This window comes from Oncorhynchus keta, unplaced genomic scaffold (genome assembly GCF_023373465.1).
Source record: "Oncorhynchus keta strain PuntledgeMale-10-30-2019 unplaced genomic scaffold, Oket_V2 Un_contig_29918_pilon_pilon, whole genome shotgun sequence".
NCBI lineage: Eukaryota > Metazoa > Chordata > Actinopteri > Salmoniformes > Salmonidae > Oncorhynchus > Oncorhynchus keta.
Genome location: NW_026286791.1, coordinates 63,768 through 70,491, shown reverse-complemented (window position 1 = coordinate 70,491; position 6,724 = coordinate 63,768).

Genomic DNA, 6,724 nt, shown 5'->3' with positions numbered 1-6,724 from the left:
CCATTTACTGACTCTTTCCTTCCTTCCTTCCATTTACTGACTCTCTCCTTCCTTCCATTTACTGACTCTTTCCTTCCTTCCATTTACTGACTCTCTCTCCTTCCTTCCGTTTTACTGACTCTCTCTCCTTCCTTCCATTTACTGACTCTCCTTCCATTTCCTTCCTTCCATTTACTGACTCTCCTTCCTTCCATTTATGACTCTCTCCTTCCTTCCGTTTACTGACTCTCTCCTTCCTTCCATTTACTGACTCTCTCCTTCCTTCCATTTACTGACTCTCTCCTTCCTTCCATTTACTGACTCTCTCCTTCCTTCCATTTTACTGACTCTCTCCTTCCTTCCATTTACTGACTCTCTCCTTCCTTCCATTTACTGACTCTCTCTCCTTCCTTCCATTTACTGACTCTCTCCTTCCTTCCATTTACTGACTCTCTCCTTCCTTCCATTTACTGACTCTCTCTCTTCCTTCCATTTACTGATCTCTCTCCTTCCTTCCATTTACTGACTCTCTCCTTCCTTCCATTTACTGACTCTCTCTCTTCCTTCCATTTACTGATCTCTCCTTCCATTTACTGACTCTCCCTTCCTTCCATTTACTGACTCTCTCCTTCCTTCCATTTACTGACTCTCCCTTCCTTCCATTTACTGACTCTTCCTTCCTTCCATTTACTGACTCTCTCTCTTCCTTCCATTTACTGACTCTCTCTCCTTCCTTCCATTTACTGACTCTCTCTCCTTCCATTTACTGACTCTCTCCTTCCATTTACTGACTCTCTCCTTCCTTCCATTTACTGACTCTCTCCTTCCTTCCATTTACTGACTCTCTCCTTCCTTCCATTTACTGACTCTCTTCCTTCCATTTACTGACTCTCCTTCCTTCCATTTACTGACTCTCTCTCCTTCCTTCCATTTACTGACTCTCTCCTTCCTTCCATTTACTGACTCTCTCCTTCCTTCCATTTACTGACTCTCTCTCTCTTCCTTCCATTTACTGACTCTCTCCTTCCTTCCATTTACTGACTCTCTCCTTCCTTCCATTTACTGACTCTCTCCTTCCTTCCATTTTACTGACTCTCTCCTTCCTTCCATTTACTGACTCTCTCCTTCCTTCCATTTACTGACTCTCTCTCCTTCCTTCCATTTACTGACTCTCTCTCCTTCCTTCCATTTACTGACTCTCTCTCCTTCCTTCCATTTTACTGTCTCTCTTCCTTCCTTCCATTTACTGTCTCTCTCCTTCCTTCCATTTACTGACTCTTTCCTTCCTTCCATTTACTGACTCTCTCTCTCCTTCCTTCCATTTACTGACTCTTTCTTCCTTCCTTCCATTTACTGACTCTCTCCTTCCTTCCATTTACTGACTCTCTCCTTCCTTCCATTTACTGACTCTCTCTCCTTCCTTCCATTTACTGTCTCTCTCCTTCCTTCCATTTACTGACTCTCTCTCCTTCCTTCCATTTACTGACTCTCTCTCTTCCTTCCATTTACTGACTCTCTCTCCTTCCTTCCATTTACTGACTCTCTCCTTCCTTCCATTTACTGACTCTCTCCTTCCTTCCATTTACTGACTCTCTCCCTTCCTTCCATTTACTGACTCTCTCTTCCTTCCATTTACTGTCTCTCTCCTTCCTTCCATTTACTGACTCTCTCTCCTTCCTTCCATTTACTGACTCTCTCCTTCCTTCCATTTACTGACTCTCTCCTTCCTTCCATTTACTGACTCTCTCCTTCCTTCCATTTACTGACTCTCCTTTCCTTCCATTTACTGACTCTCTCCTTCCTTCCATTTACTGACTCTCTCTCCTTCCTTCCATTTACTGACTCTCTCTCCTTCCTTCCATTTACTGACTCTCCTTCCTTCCATTTACTGACTCTCTCCTTCCTTCCATTTACTGACTCTCTCCTTCCTTCCATTTACTGACTCTCTCCTTCCTTCCATTTACTGACTCTCTCCTTCCTTCCATTTACTGACTCTCTCCTTCCTTCCATTTACTGACTCTCTCCTTCCTTCCATTTACTGACTCTCTCCTTCCTTCCATTTACTGACTCTCTCTCCTTCCTTCCATTTACTGACTCTCTCTCCTTCCTTCCATTTACTGACTCTCTCCTTCCTTCCATTTACTGACTCTTTCCTTCCTTCCATTTACTGACTCTCTTTCCTTCCTTCCATTTACTGAGCTCTCTTCCTTCCTTCCATTTACTGACTCTCTCTCCTTCCTTCCATTTACTGACTCTCTCTCCTTCCTTCCATTTACTGACTCTCTCTCCTTCCTTCCATTTACTGACTCTCTCCCTTCCTTCCATTTACTGACTCTCTCCTTCCTTCCATTTACTGACTCTCTCCTTCCTTCCATTTACTGACTCTCTTTCCTTCCTTCCATTTACTGACTCTCTCCTTCCTTCCATTTACTGACTCTCTCCTTCCTTCCATTTACTGACTCTCTCCTTCCTTCCATTTACTGACTCTCTCTCCTTCCTTCCATTTACTGACTCTCTCCCTTCCTTCCATTTACTGACTCTCTCCTTCCTTCCATTTACTGACTCTCTTTCCTTCCTTCCATTTACTGACTCTCTTTCTTCCTTCCATTTACTGACTCTCTCTCTTCCTTCCATTTACTGACTTCTCTCTTCCTTCCATTTACTGACTCTCTTTCCTTCCTTCCATTTACTGACTCTCTCTCCTTCCTTCCATTTACTGACTCTCTCTCCTTCCTTCCATTTACTGACTCTCTCTCCTTCCTTCCATTTACTGTCTCTCTCTCCTTCCTTCCATTTACTGTCTCTCTCCTTCCTTCCATTTACTGACTCTCTCTCCTTCCTTCCATTTACTGACTCTCTCTCCTTCCTTCCATTTACTGACTCTTTCCTTCCTTCCATTTACTGACTCTCTCTCCTTCCTTCCATTTACTGACTCTCTCCTTCCTTCCATTTACTGACTCTTTCCTTCCTTCCATTTACTGACTCTCTTTCCTTCCTTCCATTTACTGACTCTTCCTTCCTTCCATTTACTGACTCTCTCTCCTTCCTTCCATTTACTGACTCTCTCTCCTTCCTTCCATTTACTGACTCTCTCTTCCTTCCATTTACTGACTCTCTCCTTCCTTCCATTTACTGACTCTCTCCTTCCTTCCATTTACTGACTCTCTCCTTCCTTCCATTTACTGACTCTCTCCTTCCTTCCATTTACTGACTCTCTCCTTCCTTCCATTTACTGACTCTCTCCTTCCTTCCATTTACTGACTCTTCTCTCCTTCCTTCCATTTACTGACTCTCTCTCCTTCCTTCCATTTACTGACTCTCTCTCTTCCTTCCATTTACTGTCTCTCTCCTTCCTTCCATTTACTGACTCTCTTTTCCATTTACTGACTTCCCTTCCTTCCATTTACTGACTCTTTCCTTCCTTCCATTTACTGACTCTCTCTCCTTCCTTCCATTTACTGACTCTCTCTCTTCCTTCCATTTACTGACTCTCTCCTTCCTTCCATTTACTGACTCTCTCTCCTTCCTTCCATTTACTGTCTCTCTCTCCTTCCTTCCATTTACTGTCTCTCTCTCTTCCTTCCATTTACTGACTCTCTCCTTCCTTCCATTTACTGACTCTCTCTCCTTCCTTCCATTTACTGACTCTCTCCTTCCTTCCATTTACTGACTCTCTCCTTCCTTCCATTTACTGACTCTCTCTCCTTCCTTCCATTTACTGACTCTCTCCTCCTTCCTTCCATTTACTGACTCTCTTCCTTCCTTCCATTTACTGACTCTCTCCCTTCCTTCCATTTACTGACTCTCTCCTTCCTTCCATTTACTGACTCTCTCCTTCCTTCCATTTACTGACTCTTCTCCTTCCTTCCATTTACTGACTCTCTCCTTCCTTCCATTTACTGACTCTCTCTCTTTCCTTCCATTTACTGACTCTCTCCTTCCTTCCATTTACTGACTCTCTCTCCTTCCTTCCATTTACTGACTCTCTCTCCTTCCTTCCATTTACTGACTCTCTCTCTTCCTTCCATTTACTGACTCTCTCTCCTTCCTTCCATTTACTGACTCTCTCCTTCCTTCCATTTACTGACTCTCTCCTTCCTTCCATTTACTGACTCTCTCCTTCCTTCCATTTACTGACTCTCTCCTTCCTTCCATTTACTGACTCTCTCCTTCCTTCCATTTACTGACTCTCTCTCCTTCCTTCCATTTACTGACTCCTCTCCTTCCTTCCATTTACTGACTCTCTCTCCTTCCTTCCATTTACTGACTCTCTCTCCTTCCTTCCATTTACTGACTCTCTTTCCTTCCTTCCATTTACTGACTCTCTTTCCTTCCTTCCATTTACTGACTCTCTCCTTCCTTCCATTTACTGACTCTCTCTCCTTCCTTCCATTTACTGACTCTTTCCCTTCCTTCCATTTACTGACTCTTCCCTTCCTTCCATTTACTGACTCTCTCCTTCCTTCCATTTACTGACTCTCTTTCCTTCCTTCCATTTACTGACTCTCTTTCCTTCCTTCCATTTACTGACTCTCTTTCCTTCCTTCCATTTACTGACTCTCTCTCCTTCCTTCCATTTACTGACTCTCTCCTTCCTTCCATTTACTGACTCTCTCTCCTTCCTTCCATTTACTGACTCTCTCTCCTTCCTTCCATTTACTGACTCTCTCCTTCCTTCCATTTACTGACTCTCTTTCCTTCCTTCCATTTACTGACTCTCTTTCCTTCCTTCCATTTACTGACTCTCTCTCCTTCCTTCCATTTACTGACTCTCTCTCCTTCCTTCCATTTACTGACTCTCTTTCCTTCCTTCCATTTACTGACTCTCTCTCCTTCCTTCCATTTACTGACTCTCCTTCCTTCCATTTACTGACTCTCTTCCTTCCTTCCATTTACTGACTCTCTTCCTTCCTTCCATTTACTGACTTCTTTCCTTCCTTCCATTTACTGGACTCTCTCTTCCTTCCATTTACTGACTCTTCCTTCCTTCCATTTACTGACTCTCTCTCTTCCTTCCATTTACTGACTCTTTCCTTCCTTCCATTTACTGACTCTCTCCTTCCTTCCATTTACTGACTCTCTCTCCTTCCTTCCATTTACTGACTCTTTCCTTCCTTCCATTTACTGACTCTTTCCTTCCTTCCATTTACTGACTCTCTCCTTCCTTCCATTTACTGACTCTCTCTCCTTCCTTCCATTTACTGACTCTTTCTTCCTTCCATTTACTGACTCTCTCTCTTCCTTCCATTTACTGACTCTTTCCTTCCTTCCATTTACTGACTCTCTCCTTCCTTCCATTTACTGACTCTTTCCTTCCTTCCATTTACTGACTCTCTCCTTCCTTCCATTTACTGACTCTCTCCTTCCTTCCATTTACTGACTCTCTCCTTCCTTCCATTTACTGACTCTCTCCTTCCTTCCATTTACTGACTCTCTCCTCCTCCTTCCATTTACTGACTCTCTCTCCTTCCTTCCATTTACTGACTCTCTCTCCTTCCTTCCATTTACTGACTCTCTCCTTCCTTCCATTTACTGTCTCTTCTCCTTCCTTCCATTTACTGACTCTCTCCTTCCTTCCATTTACTGACTCTCTCTCCTTCCTTCCATTTACTGACTCTCTCTCCTTCCTTCCATTTACTGACTCTCTCTCCTTCCTTCCATTTACTGACTCTCTCCTTCCTTCCATTTACTGACTCTCTTCCTTCCTTCCATTTACTGACTCTCTCTCCTTCCTTCCATTTACTGACTCTCTCTCTTCCTTCCATTTACTGACTCTCTCCTTCCTTCCATTTACTGACTCTCTCTCCTTCCTTCCATTTACTGACTCTCTCTCCTTCCTTCCATTTACTGACTCTCTCTCCTTCCTTCCATTTACTGACTCTCTCCTTCCTTCCATTTACTGACTCTCTCCTTCCTTCCATTTACTGACTCTCTCTCCTTCCTTCCATTTACTGACTCTCTCTCCTTCCTTCCATTTACTGACTCTCTCTCCTTCCTTCCATTTACTGACTCTCTCTCCTTCCTTCCATTTACTGACTCTCTCTCCTTCCTTCCATTTACTGACTCTCTCTCCTTCCTTCCATTTACTGACTCTCTCCTTCCTTCCATTTACTGACTCTCTTTCCTTCCTTCCATTTACTGACTCTCTCCTCCTTCCTTCCATTTACTGACTCTCTCTCCTTCCTTCCTTCCATTTACTGACTCTCTCTCCTTCCTTCCATTTACTGACTCTCTCTCCTTCCTTCCTTCATTTACTGACTCCTTCCTTCCTTCCATTTACTGACTCTCTCCTTCCTTCCATTTACTGACTCTCTCCTTCCTTCCATTTACTGACTCTCTCTCCTTCCTTCCATTTACTGACTCTCTCTTCCTTCCTTCCATTTACTGACTCTCTCCTTCCTTCCTTCCATTTACTGACTCTCTCTCCTTCCTTCCTTCCATTTACTGACTCTCTCTCCTTCCTTCCATTTACTGACTCTTTCCTTCCTTCCATTTACTGACTCTCTCCTCCTTCCTTCCATTTACTGACTCTCTCTCCTTCTTCCTTCCATTTACTGACTCTCTCCTTCCTTCCATTTACTGACTCTCTCTCTCCTTCCTTCCATTTACTGACTCTCTCTCCTTCCTTCCATTTACTGACTCTCTCTCCTTCCTTCCATTTACTGACTCTCTCTCCTTCCTTCCTTCCTTCCATTTACTGACTCTCTCTCCTTCCTTCCATTTACTGACTCTCTCTCCTTCCTTC